Source organism: Bos mutus, chromosome 15 (assembly GCF_027580195.1).
Source record: "Bos mutus isolate GX-2022 chromosome 15, NWIPB_WYAK_1.1, whole genome shotgun sequence".
Lineage (NCBI taxonomy): Eukaryota > Metazoa > Chordata > Mammalia > Artiodactyla > Bovidae > Bos > Bos mutus.
This window is the reverse complement of record NC_091631.1, coordinates 29,460,346-29,477,054: the sequence shown is the minus strand read 5'-3', so window position 1 is coordinate 29,477,054 and position 16,709 is coordinate 29,460,346. Positions and strand designations below refer to the sequence as shown.

At 50.4% G+C, this 16,709-nt stretch overlaps 1 protein-coding gene and 1 non-coding gene across 5 annotated transcripts in view; one reads left to right on the top strand and one right to left on the bottom strand.

Moving 5' to 3' along the window:
• The window catches only part of P2RY6 (pyrimidinergic receptor P2Y6), an 86,074-nt gene that overhangs the window by 35,262 nt on the left and 34,103 nt on the right, over nt 1–16,709 (top strand). The window contains exon 1 of one of the 4 annotated variants that reach the window (XM_070383777.1): nt 9,608–9,757. The exons of 2 other annotated variants lie outside the window; for them this stretch is intronic. The gene's annotated coding sequence lies outside the window, so the exon portion shown is untranslated. Of the gene's footprint in view, nt 1–9,607; nt 9,758–16,709 lie in introns of those variants that run through there. One more of the 4 variants, XM_070383781.1, reaches the window with a different exon arrangement.
• On the bottom strand, nt 8,009–8,081 carry TRNAG-UCC (transfer RNA glycine (anticodon UCC)). The gene has a single exon. It is a non-coding gene; the product is annotated as a tRNA-Gly (tRNA).

Below are 16,709 nucleotides of genomic sequence, written 5' to 3'. Positions count from 1 at the left end.
ACATGTATGTGGAATATAGAAAAATGGTACAGATGAACCTATTTGCTGAGCAGGAATAGGGATGCAGACATAGACAACAGATGTGGACATGATGTGGGGAAGGGGAAGGTGGGACGAATTGGGGGCACAGCCTTGACAGATATACTACCATGTGTTAAAATAGATAGCTAGTGGGAAGCTACTGTATAGCACAAATAAATAAAACTATAGCATATTTTATTAGCAGATCTTGGAAGGGTGAGCAGGACTCATGAAGAGGATAAGGACAGGAATAGCATTCCAAGAGGCAAACAGCATGCATAAGGAGAATTTACAAACTGTGACCATGGTAGGGAGGCAGAGAGGGGACTGTTGAGGAAATTGTGTAGTTGAGGAAACTGAGACCTAGAAAAGAGCAAGGAATCACCCCCCACCTCCCATCAATGTACATGAAGGCAGGTGGGAATCCCAAACCCTGAGGATGGACTGCCAGGGCTAAAATTCCTGGGTCATGAAATTGTGGATTAATACCAGGTTGGGCAGCTGGAATGCGGTGGGAATGTGAAAGGGGAAACTTCTGGAAGTGGTGGTCCTTTTCAGGACATCAGTTGCCCACGGGCACTGAACGGACAGAACAAAAAGGAGCAACGTGGGGCTCCTGGACCTCAGGAAAGGGGTTGGGCAGTCTTGGGACCATGGTTAGGGCTGAAAGAGCAGCACTGGCCTTGGGAGGAAGCTGCAGACACATCAAAACTGGGGGCTGACAGGAGCAGGGTAGTCTCGAAGTCATTGGAAATGCCAGACATAGCTTGTCAACTCTGGGTCTCACTGGACGCCTGCCAGCTGCTAAGGCTCCTGAGGCCACGGACAGAGGCTGGGAGAAGGAGGAGGAAAAGGGAGAAGAGAAGGAGGCAAGTGTGCTGCCAGACCCGGTTTAACGAAGGGCTCTCTGACCTCTGCTGGAGCCGGGGGGATGAGGCCTGGCTCCTGGGCCCTGCTCCGAGCCCGCAGCAGCCTCCTTGCTTCTCCCAAACCTGTCTGCTCTTGGCCTCAGTGACACCACACTACTCCGATGCACACCTCACTGTGCTGGCTGCTCCTCCTCAGTCTTGCCTGCGGGCATCTCTTCTTCCCTCTTTTAACTGATGGCTTCAGCCCAAACCCTCGTCTTGATTTCCTCTCTCCCATTAAGCAAACTCACCTGTCCTATGGCCCAGAGAAATGAACATTAAATTGGTATGTTTCCCAGATCTGTGTCTCCAGCTCCCTGACAATCCTGGGGGTGATGGGATGTTATTTTATTAAAGAGCCACCCCGTTTCTCTGACTTGATTTGTGTGCGGCGATCAAACCACTTGGCTAAGCTAATTGGATAGACACGTCCAGTGGTTGGAGCACAGTCTCCACCAAAATCAGATGAGGGTCTTCATACCATCTAGGACCAGACAAGAAAGGCTGAGGGCTGAGGACTCAGGATAGGATGCTGGGAAGTCAGGGTCATCAAGCCAACCCCCACTGTCCAATTTCAACACAGATTCCCCCCATCTACCCACCTTGGAGAACCAGGGCTCAGCCTACTGGGGGTAAATGGGGCTCCTTTCCCCTGTAGCAGATGCTGGAGCAGGTCCCTGATCACAACCCCCAGCATTCACTACTCCCTACACCCCTGCATCTTCTTGCTGAGAGTAACTGGGATTCTTCCTAGGGGCTTTCTCTGGCCATTTGGAGCACACTTGGCCAGAAGTGTCAGAACATTTGGAGACCAGCCTTTAACTAACGACAGCCAGAGTCGATTGATAAATGCTCTGGATTCCTTGCCCCTCCTGTGGGACATCTCTGAGGCGGATTCTTGCCACCTCCTGGAGGTTCCCAATGGGATTACCCCCCAGTGATAATCTGCTCTTTGATCAGTGTTGGGCCGCACCTCACAGGCCTACAAAGGCCTGTGCTCACCCAGCTTCAAGATCGAAAAAAGAGTCCAGAGTCAGCAACAGAGGTATCAGTGGTTTAATGGATGGGGGAGCACACACCTCTGAAGCAAGGTCTTAGAGCAACAGTGGTGTTGGTCTTCCCTCCCAGAGGGTAGGTGGAGAGATTGCCAGTTATGGGGGAAACTGACATTGGGTTGGCTTATTGGTTATCAAGGAAACCAGCAGAGGGGTATGCCCCTCAGTACCTCTATGATAAGAATAATCACTAGCTAGGGCCTGGGGTAAGTATGTAGAAAGTTTACTCGTGTGAGTAAGGTGTAGGTGAAGCAAGCACTGGAAAGGCGATAGATGTACAGAGAACAAGGGAACAGCCACCTTGAGAGGCCTGACCGTACAACCACCCGGAATTGGCTTCTTTCCTTTTCCAGGCCCTTATTCTGATGCTTTCAGGATCATCTCAGAAATTAACTACTTGCATTTGAATCCTTGCCTCAAGATTGGCTTCTAGGCGAACCCAAACCAAGATACTTCCTCTGTCTTCCTTACAGTCACAATCTGCCTAAATCCTGCTGATTCTACCTGCTAAAAAGTCCTCACAGTCCCCTTTCTAATCAGCCCCTCACTTAACACCCCTCTTTCACCCCCACCACCTTGGTCACCTGCCTGGACTACTGGCCCTCACTTGTCCCCTGCCTCCTCTCCTGCCTTTCCTCACAGCAGCTGGGTCATGTGAACTTTCTAAGACAGACTGATTATGCCCCTCCCCTACTTTACCCTTCCATGGCTCTTATCCCCCTGAGAATAAACCAAGGTTTTGAGCAACATTCATGGCCCTGCAAGACCTGGTCCCTCCCCCCTCTTCAGCCTTGTCTGGCCCACTCCTCCCTTCCACTGGACCCTCCAACAGGACTGAGCCACACAAGGGTCTCAGAATTGGCCATGTTCTCTCTCACCTCCAGGTCTTTGCATGCTGCCCACCCCCCTCAATTTCACGCAGGCGACTCTAGTTATTCTTTGACACCAGCTTAGAATCTGTACCCTGACTTCCCTGTGCCCCTTGTCTCCAGGCTGGGCCAGGGGTCTCTCTGGGCTCCTATGCCTCAGTGCATGTCTCTGTATCCCAGTCCCTCCCACAACCTGGCTTACCCCTCTCCACACCAAACACTTCTTGAGGGCACTAGCCACAGTCAACTCATATTTGTATCCCCAGTGCCCTGACCATGCTGGGCACACAGAAAGGGTCAGAGAAGAAATGAATGATAATGATGACTCTAAATCCCCAAAGAGACCTATATTCATTCCTTCATTTAGTTATTTATAGAGCACTGTGCCAAGTATAGCAAAAACAGGGCTGGTGAACAACAGACATCGTGTCTGTTCTGGAAGATATCTGCTGATGAGGGAGTGATGTGGAGAGAGGCATCAGGCTGGAGTGATGGAGTGTATCAGAGGCCAACACTGGGGCCTTGGGAGCCAGAGGAGGCCCTAGACTCTGTCTGTTGGGGTGAGGGACAGAGAAGCCTTCTGAGAGGAGGTGCTTCCACTCTGTGCTGGCCCTGTTCACCCTCTGTCTTTGCAGAGCATGCAGCAGGTGGTGGGGAGTCAGGAGAGGCGCAGAGTTTAATTGTGTGTCCCCTACAATCTCATCTCCTCTTTCCCATGAAAGCTGACCTCTACCCAGTTGAGCATTCCCATTCATATGTTTATACATGAATAGAGTATTATTTTGCATGTTTTAAAGCTTTATGCTCATAGTATCATATTGTGTGTGTCTTTCCATATACTTCTTTCTTCAGTCTGATTATACTTGTGAGGTTTAGCTTTCTGGATATCTTGCCCTAGTTCACTCATTTTCTCTGTTGTATAGTATTCCATTACGTGTGTATACAGGTATTCCCTTTTTATCAGAGCACAGCCCATTCCTAACAGTAAATCTGTAGATAGTGAAAGCTTGTGCATGCATGTGCTCAGTTGTGTCCGACTCTTTGCAACCCCATGGACTGTAGCCCACCAGACTCCTCTGTCCATTGGATTTTCCAAGCAAGAATACTGAAGTGGGTTGTCATTTTCTTCTCCAGAGGAACCTTCCAGACCCAGGAATCAAACTCGCATCTCCTGTATTACAGGCAGGTTCTTCACCACTGAGCCATCATGGAAGCCCAGTGAAAGCTCCTATTATATAATTTTAGTTGGGAAAAATAATAATATGTTGCCAGCTCATCTGTAAACTTCAACTAATTTTATCCCAATATCATTGAAATTCTTTAAAACAATGAATGATCACCAAAGATTTCTGCACAGTATAAAGCTCTGTCGTCCAATATGGTATCTACTAGCCACATGAGACTATTTAAATGTAAATGAAGTTAAAAATTTCAGGTCCTCAGTTGTACTAGACACACTTCAAGTGCTCAGTAGCCCCACGCAGCTGAAGGCCATCATATCATATTGGACAGCAGATATAGGATATTTCCATCATTGCATAAAGTCCTAAAGCATTTAAAACACTGATTGATTCATTATCTGACACTGAGTGAGCTTTTTATGTTTGTCTTCTCACACATAGGACAGTTCCTATGTGTGATAGAGGGAGATGGATGCCTGCCCAAGGGGCTTTCCAGGTTGTGCTAGTGGTAAAGAACCTGCCTGCCAATGCAGGAGATATAAGAGACCTGGGTTCAGTCCCTGGGTTGGGAAGATCCCTTGGAGAAGGAAATGGCAAGCCACTCCAGTATTCTTGCCTGGAGAATCCCACGGACAGAGGAGCTTGCCAGGCTACAGTCCATAGGGTTGCAAAGAGTCAGACATGACTGAAGCAACTTTGCACGCACGCACACATGCCTGGCCAAGCTTACAACTTTCACATGTTCAGCCCTCTCAATGAGCTTTATTACTTCCAGATTTTCTTCTAATGAGTGAGCTTTCTTCAGCCTCTCAGATTCAGGCTTTCCCACTCTCTTAGAAGACAGTTCTGCTTAACAATGAGAAGATTGTCACAATTACATACCAAATACGTTTAAGGAACTTGAGCATGACATGCAAGCCTATCCTACCTGAACAGCTGAGTTACCATCACAGCTCACTTCACATCATCTCACCCAGGCTTGTGCTGGGGAACACCTGCAGGTTTAAACCAGGTTTTCTACTAGTTAAAAGTTTTAAAAGTCATGGTAGAAATTATCAGGAGAGTGAGTTCAGATAGCAAGCGACACTTGAATAAAAATGTATTTTCCATTCTCTTATCGATAGACAATTAGATTGTTCTGAATGTTTTGCTTTAGATACAATGCTGTGATGTACAGTTTTCTACACCTGCCAGAGTTTCTCCAGGTTATTTATGTTGGAGTGCAATGATTCAATCTTAGATCATGTGCATCTTCAACTACTAGATATTGACAAATTGCTCTTCAGCTTGTATGTTTGATTTCTAGTCCCAACAACAGTACATAGAGTTCCTGTCTCTCCACACCCTCAACAAAGTTGGTATTATCAAACTCTTTAATTGTTTCTAGTCTGATGTGTATGAAATGGTATTTCATTATGGTTTTAATGGAATTTTCCCTGGTTGATTGTGAGGTTGAGTATATTTTCATATGTGTGTTGGCCATGCCTGCTTTCTCTTCTGTGAAATGTCTGCTCATGTTTTTTGCTCATTTTTCTATTAGGTTGTTTGGTTTCTTCTTATTGGTATACAGGAGCTATTTATATGTGCTGAAAAATAATCCTTCATTACATTTTGCAATGCCTTCTCTCAGTCTGTGGTCTCTTTTTTTATTTTAGTATTTTGGATTAATAGAACTTCTAAATTTTTATTACACTTGAGTTTATCGATTTTTTTTTCCTTTATGATTTTTTTCTTTTTTGTTGTTACATTTGTTTAAGTAAGCCTCCTTAATCCTGGCACATAGTGGGAATTTAATACATGCCTGTTGAATACCAGCTGCAATGGGAACTGAAAGGGCAGGCTGTCTCGTCCCGGTGTTGCAGGTGTTGGGCTGACAGTGTTGTCATGAAGATGAGGGCATGGGGGAGATTATTGTAGAGAAGAGGGCACTGCAGTCATCAGAGGGGAGAAGTCCAGGGAGCAGTAGGTCTGAGGTGCAGGAGGATGGCTGGGCTGGAGGTGGGAACTGCGAGTGTCCAGCGCACAGGGGTAATTTGAGGAGAGCCACTGCCCTGCCCCAGGGAGAATGTGCTCAGTGAGCAGAGAAGACGAGGATGGGGTAGAGCTCTGGGAGGAGTCTGGGAAGCAGGAGGAGAAGGGTGCTGTGGGGACCACACAGGGAGTTTCTGACAGTATCTAGAAGTGACTTCCTATGCACTCCTTCAAGGGCACAGAGATCACTGGGTCCTTAGAGGGGCCATTAGGGGGATGCTCTGCGAGCAGAGACTAGACAAATGGGCTGAGGACTGCAGAGGAGGCAACTTTTCTGAGACCACTGGCAGTGAAGGAAAGAGAAGGGGCAGTGGCTGGAGTGGGTGGTCCAAGGCTTGAGAAGACATTGAAGCATGTTCACAGGCCAGCAGGGAGGGAGACCAGGATTCCCAAGGGTGCGAGGACCTGGCTGCAGAAGCAGAGAGCAGCTCTGAGCACTGCTGGGGCCTTCATCTCAGATAGAAGGAGAGTCACCTCTTGGGGAAGGGGATGCTGAGCAGAAAGGCCGGGGGGCAAGGGGAGCAGGTGGGAATAGGAACTTAAGTGAGTGCCCTCCACTGAGCCTGGCCTCAGTCCTAACATCTAACACAGGTCAGAACCAGTGCACAACTGCATACATGCTAAGTTGCTTCAGTCGTGTCTGACTCTTTGCGACCCCGTGGACCATAGCCCATCAGGCTCCTCTGTCCGTGGGATTCTCCAGGCAAGAATATTGGAGTGGGTTGCCATGCCCTTCTCCAGGGAATCTTCCCAACCCAGGGATCGAACTGACGTCTCTTACTGTCTTCTGCACTGGCAGGAGCCACCTGGGAAGACCAGTGAGCATTTGTTGAGTGAATTTCTTGGTGAGTCAGGTGGCAGATGGGGCTGGGATATCAGTGAGTTAGAGCTTGTGAAGAGGGAAGATTTGGAAGGACTACCAGGAAGGGAGAGGAGAGCTTCCCTAACTGAGAGTTTCTAGGGACCCAAGTCCCTTGAGTCACAGGTAAACACTTTCTCCCCACAAAGGACTGACAGCAACCGCCACTACCACTACCCAGCTCCACTGCTGTGGCCGCACCTCAAGGCCCCTTGGGTCGGGGGACTACAGTATGACCGCAGTGCATGACACCAAATACCCCTGCTCTGTCTTTGGAACTCCAGCCTCCACATCCTTCCTGGGCCAGCTGCCATCATCTTTTCTCAGATGCTAAAACAGACTCCTGCTGCTGAGAGGGATTGCGGGCAGGAGGAAAAGGGGACGACAGAGGATGAGATGGCTGGATGGCATCACCGACTTGATGGACGTGAGTTTGCGTGAACTCTGAGAGTTGGTGATGGACAGGGAGGCCTGGCGTGCTGCGATTCATGGGGTTGTAAAGAGTCGGACACGACTGAGCGACTGAACTGAACTGAACTGAACTGAAAACAGACTCCTACATGGAGACCTGCTGCCACCTTGCCCCTCCTACCCATTCCTTAATCTCCATCTAGCAGCTGGAGACATTGGCTAAAATGATATTGGATATACAAATACTGAATCATTATGCTGCATACCCAACACTCATAAAATGTTATACATCAACTATACCCCAATAAAAAAAAGATATATGATTATGTCCCTCTACTGCTCTAAATGCTTTGATGACTCCCACAGTTCTTCAAAGGCCAAAGTCCTGATTTTGGGCTGGCTGGGCTGGCTGCTGCTGTTGCTCCTTCAGCCCCATCTCCCACCAAGCCTCCTGGCTCGTGGGGCACCACCCACTCTGGCTGAGCTTCATGTCCTGGAACACGCCAAACCCTTTCCTGTCTCACCCTCTTCAAGTTTTCCCTGGCTGGGACTCTCTTCCCCCAACCTTCACCTGACTGAGGCCAAGGCCAACTCCTCACTCTGGCCTCTGGGAAATCTTCCCAAAACTTACAATTTACTTATTGGTTGAGCCTAGGGGCATGTGAGATCTTAGTTCCCCGACCAGGGATTGAACCCATGCCCCCTGCAGTGGAAGTACAGAATCCTAACCACTGGACCACCAGGGAATTCCCCCAAATCTTACAATTTAAACTAGATGCCTTCCCCCTCCCACTCCCATTATAATATCTCCTCTACCCTTCACTTTTCTTTCTAAGCACTTACCACAATATGTAATTACATATTAATTTCTGTGACTATTTAACAACTAGGGCCCCCACTAGATTATAAACTCCATGAAGCCAGCACTATCTGCAGTCTCCTACTGACTTAGATCCACAGTCCTAGCACAGAATCTGTCACATAGGAACTCAATAACTGGTGACTAAAAGCTGCAATGGTAGCCAAGAGGAGGGGCTGGCTAGTCTGAGGGCTACAGGTCAGGGGAGGTTTCCAAGATGAGAGAATTAGAAGCCACTGTCCATAAGAGAGCTGAGGAGGGCTCCCCTGGTGGCTCAGTGGTGGAGAGTCCACCTGCCAATGCAGGAGACTCAAGTGTGACCCCTTATCTGGGATGATCCCATATGCCAAGAAGCAACTAAGCCAGTGCACCACAACTATTGATCCTGTGCTTTAGAACCTGGGGACTGCCAACTACTGAGCCTACTTGTCGCAACTACTGAAGCCTGCATGCCCTAGAGCCCATACTCCACAAGAGAAGCCACTGCAAGGAGAAGACACCCAAGCACCGAAACGAGAGAAAAGCCCCCACAGCGATGAAAATCCAGCACAGCCAAAAATAAATAAATAATATAAATAAAAAACTTTTAATGTTGAAAAAAGAGAGCTTAGGAGATAAAAGAGAGGGAGGAGGAGTGACAGGAGGAATAAAGACACTGACGAGCACCGGTGATGAGCCAGGCACTCTCCTCATACTAGCCCAGTATCACTCCCATCCCCGTCTTTAGTCGGAGGTCCACTAGCTGGCTGACCTGGAGTGAAATAATCTCTCTGAACATCAGTTTCTTAATCTTTAAAATGGATTTGTAACACCAAGCTCCTGCAATTATTATGAGGATCTGGGAACAGTGTATGGTATGGAAACTGCCCCCAATCCACTTGGGGTACTTGGGCTTTGGAGTCCGACTGAGTTCAAATCTCAGATCTGCCACTTATTAGCTGTGTGACTTTGGGCAAGTCACTTCACCTCTCTGTGCTTGAGTTTCACCAACTGTAAAATAAAGATAATAATACTTGTGAGGATTAAACGAGGTAATGTATCAAAAGACCTAGAAGGATGCCTGGCACATAGTAGATGCTCAAGAAATAGCATTTATGTTTATCCCTCCTCCCTTTTCCCTATCCCAGAACTGTAGAGTGTCAGAGCTGGAAAGTCGGAATCACCACTTAAGCCCCTGACCCCAATACAAAGGGGGAAACCGAGGCCAAAGGAAGGTAGGAGAGGTGAGGGAATCTGGAATGGAGTCCAGGGGTCCTGGGTCCCAGTCCAGAGCAGCAGACCCTGACACCCGTGGCTCTTCCAAATCTATACCTCCCTCGGAGCCCCCAGCAGCAGGCAACCCAGGCCAGCCCAGCTGGGCGGATTCCAGCGCCGGCGCAGGGCTGTACGGCTACACCCCTTCCCCGCCCCCTTGCTCTTGCGGCGCGAGGAGCCGGGAGGCCTGGGTGGTCTGAGCTGCTGCCGCCGCCCGCGCTGCGCTTGGATTCAGGGGGTTGCCTAGATAGCCGATAGCCGAAGAGAGCGACGTCCCCGGTCCCGCGGCACTGGTGCTGCGCGGTCCAGGTGAGGCCCGTGCGGGGCAGGGGACCGAGGGGCAATCGGTGCCGGGGCACACGGGTACAGGGCAGGTCTGCCCACGCGTTGGCGCCCCAGGAAGTGGGTGTGGTGAGTGTGGGCGTGGGATGGAGAGTGTCGGGGTAGGGGGGCTGGGGGTTATTGTGGGCAGTGTTTAAGAAATTAATGTGAGCAACGTGTGTGTACTGGGTGTATGCAGTTAGCGATGGTGTGTGCTTGGTGTGTGTGTGTGAGCAGTGAATTGTGGCTTCCCTGGTGTCTCAGACGGTAGAGTCTGCCTGCAATGCAGCGGACCGGAGTTTGATCCCTGGGTCGGGAAGATCCTCTGGAAAAGGGAACAGCAACCCACTCCAGTGTTCTTGCCTGGAGAATTCCCTGGACAGAGGAGCCTGGTGGGCTACAGTCCAAGGGGTCGAAGAGAGTCCCACCAGACTGAAGCGACTAACTCTTTCACTTTCTGCATGCAAAAAGTTTGTGTGGTACTATCTATAGCTGTGAGTGACTGTGGCAGGGTAACCTGGGGGTTCCACGTGTGTGCCCAGGGTGTGTGCCCACTGTGTGGTGGGAACCATCACATGATGGTGCATGCATGCTTGTTGTGCCTGTTGTGAAATGTGTGCTCTCTATGTGTGGCACATCCATGGCTCTGTGAAGCATGCTGAGCCAAATAATGGAAGATGAGAAGCATTCAGGCAGCTCTTACTACTGACAGATCATTTCCCACGACCCTAGGGTGGTTCTGGCTTTTCTTACCCAGCACCCCGAAGGGCTTGGGAGAGTGAAAGCTCACTCTGGATCTGGCTGGAGGAAGTGCAGCTAGTCCCATGGTCACTCTCCCACAGGCGTGCATGGGTGAGCAAAGCCATACACACACACACACACACACACACACACAAGAAGCTTCTTTGAAGTCTCATTGTTTAATCTTCAAAACTCATGTAGATTTTGCAACCCTCTATGTAATGTTTTTGTAGAGTGCACAAAAATATCGTCTGGTAAGTTCCTATCCAGTGAGTTGACACAGGGCTTGGTGATAAGCTGGGTTTATCCTGCTGGGAGCCCTCTGGCACCTGCAAAGTAGGAGGAACCCCCTACCCGTCCTCCAAACTGAGATGGCAGGGCTTAGACCTCCTGGGGGAGTGTGGCAGTGTGGCTGGTACGTAGTGTGTGTGCATGTGTGCAGCAGAGTTGTGTGGTGGGATGCTGGAGCTGTGTGTGGCCATGTGTGCTGTGTGTGAAGAAAGGGGTCACAGTGGAGTGGGGGTGTGTCTTGCATGGGGAAACTGTGGTGGGGTCTGTCTTGGTCATCTCTAGTGCAGGGGCAGGGAAACTGGGCTTCTCAGGAGGAACTCTTGACCATCAGTAATGTTCTCATCTTTTCTGCACTGGCTGGGCAGAAAGAGGCTTCAGGACCCCAGGGGACCGTGGGGAAGGGGGTTCCTATAGCACGCCACCACCTGGGACTGTCAAGGCAGTCGTGTTGTCAAGGCCTGGTTTAAATCCTACCTCTGGCACTCTCTACATGTAGGACTTCGGGCAAAACTTTTCTGTGCCTCAGTTTCTTCCTTTGTAAAATGGAGGCATTAATTGTGTTTGCCTTGTAGGGTTATTGTGAGGACTGAATGAGTTCCTGGATGTAAAGTGCTTGGCACATAAAAACCCTTAACAGGTTATAAAACTATAATGGTAGTGATGGAGCCCCCCCACAGTGGTTCCGTTCCTGCCCTAAGACGTCTCCGATTCCACAGAGCCAATGATTGCCCAGGAGCTGGGCAGGTGGGAGTCTGAGGGTCTCCCATTTAAGAATGCCTGAGGGATCCGTTCCTGTCTCCAGCCTCGATCACTATTGAACTCTCAGTGACTCTCTGGCTCCTGGGAAGATTCAGTCTGAAAGGGGAAGATGTTGAGTCTCTGGCAAGGCCTGGGATGGAGCGTGGGAGAGAGGCCGAGAGGAGAGGTGCCAGGGCAGCGTGGGGCTGGGATGGAGGCCTCTCTCCCGACAAACACCAGAGGAAACAGAAGAATGCTGGCCTGTGCTCGCGTGTGTGTGTGTGTGTGTGTGTGTGTGGGCTGTCGATGGCAGGGGCAGGAGTGCTCTCTGCTTGGATTGAAGAAAGTTAAGAAGAGCGGGATCAAGGATGTGTGGTCCTCAGGCCAGAGCAGGCCCTGGGAGCTAGAGGGAGGCTGCAGTGTCAGAGTTCCAGCAGGTGGGTCTGAGCTCCAGACTGAGTGGCCCAGGAGACTCCCTCAGGCTGGGCTTCGTTCTGGTGGAGAAATGTTTGCCTTGGCTGAGCAAGAGCCGTTGTTCCTGGGGATTTCATTAGGTCAGTTTAGAGAAGATGCCCGGAGGCCTCAGAGGAGGAGGGGACATCAAAGGCAGTGGCCAGAGCTGTGGAAACTTATTTAGCGAGGGCACCTAAATATATCCAGGGTGGTGATGGGGTGCTGTGGTGGGCTGGCAGCGAGGCTCAGGACAGGGGAGCGGCAGACCACTGTCCCCACTGTCCCCACTGTCCCCAGACAGGCAGTGCCTCGGCCCCAGAGGCCCTGGATGCCACTCTGGGAGATCTGGAGAACAGAGCCCTGTGGGGCAGTGGAAGGCCTGGCCCAGACCCCACGGGCTGGGTGACAGGGTCAGCTCTCTCTTCTTGGCTGTCCGAGGGGTGAAATGGAGTCGTGCTGGCATCATTTCTGTCTCTCATTTCCTTTGATCTGTAATTCCAGCTCTAATTATTGATGATTCTACAGCCCTAAGTCTAATAGTCTGTAATCTCAACTCAAACATTCTAAAAAAGCCTGTAATCCCAATTTCAACTTCTTTCCTCCAGCTTTAACATTTCCTGATTCCAGCTCCAGTATTCAAGCACTCTGACCTTGGCTCTGGCAGTCTGACACTTTCAAGTTTATAAACTACCAGGAAAGATACACTAGAGGTCACTTCAGCAGAATTATTTGAGAAGCCCCCAGGAAAGGGCCTGCACAACCAGCCAGAACCACTGGAACTGCTTCTCTGGGCTGACAGAACGTCCTTGGTCCATGACTACATGCTGCCTAGGAGGAATGACAGGGAATCCAGAGGTTCCTTCTCATCAGGGCAAGGGAGGTGCTTGGAGTAGCTTGTGGTTCAGGGGAGGGTGTCCCAGGAGAGGAAACTGTTCAGATCCCAAGTTGTCCTCGTTCCCCACAGGATGAGGGATTTGTGGGATCACTGGGCTCTTGAAGGAGACACAAAGAAGAAGGGAAAGAAGAAGAAATTGGGCTGAGGAGAACCCAAAGGCAAACATTATTATGTTTGAGAGACTTTCCAAGCACCTTAGATCATAGAAAAGATTCCTGTGGTGCTAGTAAGAACAGCACCTTTAAAGTACAGCTGAATCTGAACTCAGCGTGGGCTGCAAGTGGAGAGCTGATGGCCAGCCCCCACTTCAGCTGTGTGACTTTGGACAAAAAAGTCACTTTCCTCTGGCAATCTGGTTTGCAGGACTAAAACTCCCTGGTCTCTCTCTCTGACCACTGGGGACACCAGCACTATCGTGGAAACCCAGTCCTTGGACCAGTCTATAAATATTAGTCAAATGAGGGAGCGTGCATGCTAAATCACTTCAGTCGTGTCCGACTCTTTGCGACCCTATGGACTGTAGCCCGCCAAGCTCCTCCGTCCAGGGATACTAAAGTGGGTTGCCATGCCCTCCTCCTGGGGATCTTCCCCACCCAGGGATCAAACCCACCTCTCTTACATCTCCTGCATTGGCAGGCAGGTTCTTTACCAGTAGCACCACCTGGGAAGCCCAGATGAGTGAGGAGAGATTAAAGAAACGAATGAGCAGATGGAGAGAAGTGAAAATACAGCAGAAGGCACCATGACTGTGATCCCTCTTCCCTTCTCTCCACTCAGCCTCAGCCCCCATGTGAGAAATTGGTCTCAGAACTTAAAGAACTGAGGGGCAGGGTAGAGGGGTGGGGTGGAGGGGCAGGGTGGGGGCAGTTTCCTTTGGCAGAACCCTGTACTGGTGGAGAGTTTAAGAGATGGGGGGCATCCCCTGGGCGTCACCCCTTGCCCTGCAGCATTTCCACTGCCAGCCCTGCCCGGAGCCCTGGGCCGCAGGCCTGCTGATTCACGGAGTTTGCCCTGATTATTTCCCAATGATCACCCCCCAGCCCCCGAGGTGATGACTGAAGCAAAGAGCTCAGGCAGTGGTTCTGGAGGCGGGGTCATAAACCAGGAACCCCCAAGAGATTGGAGGAAGAGTGAAGCCAGGAGGATCCTGAGCCTCCAGGCTGAGTGAGGTGGGGTGAGGGTGGGAGGGGCCCTGGTATGAGCAGGCATCGGCATGAATGGAGGGAGGGGGACAAGCAGCACACGCTCCCTGGGCATCTGCTGTGCGAGGCTGTCCAGTCCTTGCCTGTGCACTCTGCCCTCCAGTCACCCTCACAGGAAGGAGGGCTTTGGGTGTATCCTTGACTTCTTCCTCATTTCTCATTATTCCCCATCCCCCCATTCAATTATCAAGCCCCAGTGAACCTGCCTCCCTTGTATCTCTCCAGTGGTCGCCTTGGCTCCAGCCCTGTGACTCTGGCCAAGCTCTGGAACCCTCGCAGCCTCCCTACCTCCCACCTTCTACTTTGGCTGCCAGCAAGCTCACTCACCATCTCAGTCTAGGTTTCTGCTGCTGCCCTTCTGCTCTGCCTCTAATAGGATCATGCGGCATGTGTGGCTTTTGTCTGAGCTGCTTCTAGCCCTTTATGCACAGAGATGCAAGTTCTAAAGCCATTGACCAGTAAAATCTGGTATGTGCTAGATTCTCATGAGAACATCCACTGATTCTTGGATTTTTCACTTTTTTTTTTTAATTGTCTTTCCCACCATACTGACTCCCACCCAGACATGGAAACGTTGGTGCACAATGGAGCAGTGTTCAAATCCTGGCTTTGCTGCTACTAGCTATACGAACCTTGGGCAAGTTACCTGTCCGCTCAGTGTGCCTCACTTTCCCATATCTGTTATGGTGATAGTCATGGTACCTACTCTGTGTGGGTTTGTGAGGATTAAGTGAGATAGTATAAGCACTCTGGTGAGTTCTGTGGTTGCCAGTATAGATTACCTGAATGGGCCTTAGCCATTCTGGGAGAACTGGCAGGATGAGGGGCTGGCTCTGTATGGAATGTTCTATATCAGCGCTTTTCAAGTGTCAATGTCTGCCTCCATCCCTTGAGGATCTGATTCGTTAGGTTGAGGTGAGGCCTCCAGGCACATTCCTGACCTGCTATTGAAGGACACCGGTACTTTTGCTTGAGGTCCACACTTCATTCCACTCTGTGAGGACTTGGCTGTGGATAGGATCCTTGTAAACTGCAAAGTGATTGACTGTTGTACCTGGACGGGGGTTCCTGCTGGTGACTGAAGGCAGGAGGGTAGCTCTGCAGGGGTCAGTGCCCACAGGCAGCAGAGGGTCTGAGGACCCCAGGAAAAGGGTTTTGGCCTTTGGCACACACCCCCTCACATGAGAAGCCTACACCCAGGGCTGAGCAGGCTAAGTTAATCCCCTAAGTATTCCTTTTCCTCTTATGTAAGTGCTTTTGTTCCCAGGGAAATTGAGAACCTGCTGTGACCAGGAACCCCACAAATCTTCCGTGGCATCCCAGCCTGCCTGGGATTGTGGCAAAGATTGCCGAGCCTGGGAAAACAAGGCCTGTGCACTGGGGGTTTGTGGGCATCCCTTTCCTAGTGGCTCAGACAGTAAAGAATCTGCCTGCAATTTAGGAGACCCAGGTTCAATCCCTGGGGTCAGGAAGATCCCCTAGAGAAGGGAATGGCAACCCACTCCAGTATTCTTGCCTGGAGAATTCCATGGACAGAGGAGCCTGTTGGGCTATAGTCCACGAGGTCATAAAGAGTCACACACAACTGAGTGACGAGTACTCTCACTTTTTCACTTTCACTTACAGTAGTGGGCATGTGTGTACCACATGCAGAGATATAAGCACAGGCAAACATACATGTGAATGTAGACTTCAGGGCCACAGACACACACGTGTGCCATATACACATGGGTGCAGTTCCAAACACATACACCCCTGTGAATACATAGGCATCTTCCAGGTCAGACCCACACATTGCTGACCTCCCACCCCATGCAGACGTGTGTACCTGCCATTCAGGTAGGAACGTCCTCTCCCAGCCTAGGGGCCTGAGATACATAGTTACTTCAGCTCACACCTTCTCCTCCTAGAATAAGGACAGTTTTCCCAGGCTTCCCAACTCTCCCTTTCCATGTCTCCCCCCTCACCTTCTCACCACAAGGACAGAGGAAGGGCTTTTCCTGTCAGCTGCCAGCCTGCTGGTTGGGAGCAGGGATGTTTTTCTCTTTTCTGAAGAACTGGTTCTGTGGAATTTTCACTTATTTCCCATCAAGGGTCAAGACCCTGCTCTGGGGGTTGCCTCGAGGTTCCACAAGCATGAGGATGCTGGCTTTCAGATACACAGGCATGTTGAGCCTATAACAACCTCTGTCATATGAGTAGCACCTAAAAGTCTGCAGACTGCCTTCTGGCCAGTGTCTTGCTCGCTCTTCACGACAGTCCTGAGACTAAGTGCCTTCATTTCTCCATTTGGCAGATGAGGGAACCGAGGCAGGTAGCAGGTCAGGTCATGATAAGAGCTCTAAGTCAGGTCATGACATGAGGGAGGGAAATGGGTGGAGATCCTCAGGGCTGGATGGGACTCACGTGAAGGTAGTTCAGTTCAGTTCAGTCGCTCAGTCATGTCTGACTCTTTGCGACCCCATGAATCGCAGCATGCCAGGCCTCCCTGTCCATCACCAACTCCTGGACTTCACTCAAACTCACATCCATCGAGTCCATGATGCCATCCAGCCATCTCATCCTCTGACATCCCCTTCTCCTCCTGCCCCAAGTCCCTCCCAGCATCAGGGTCTTTTCC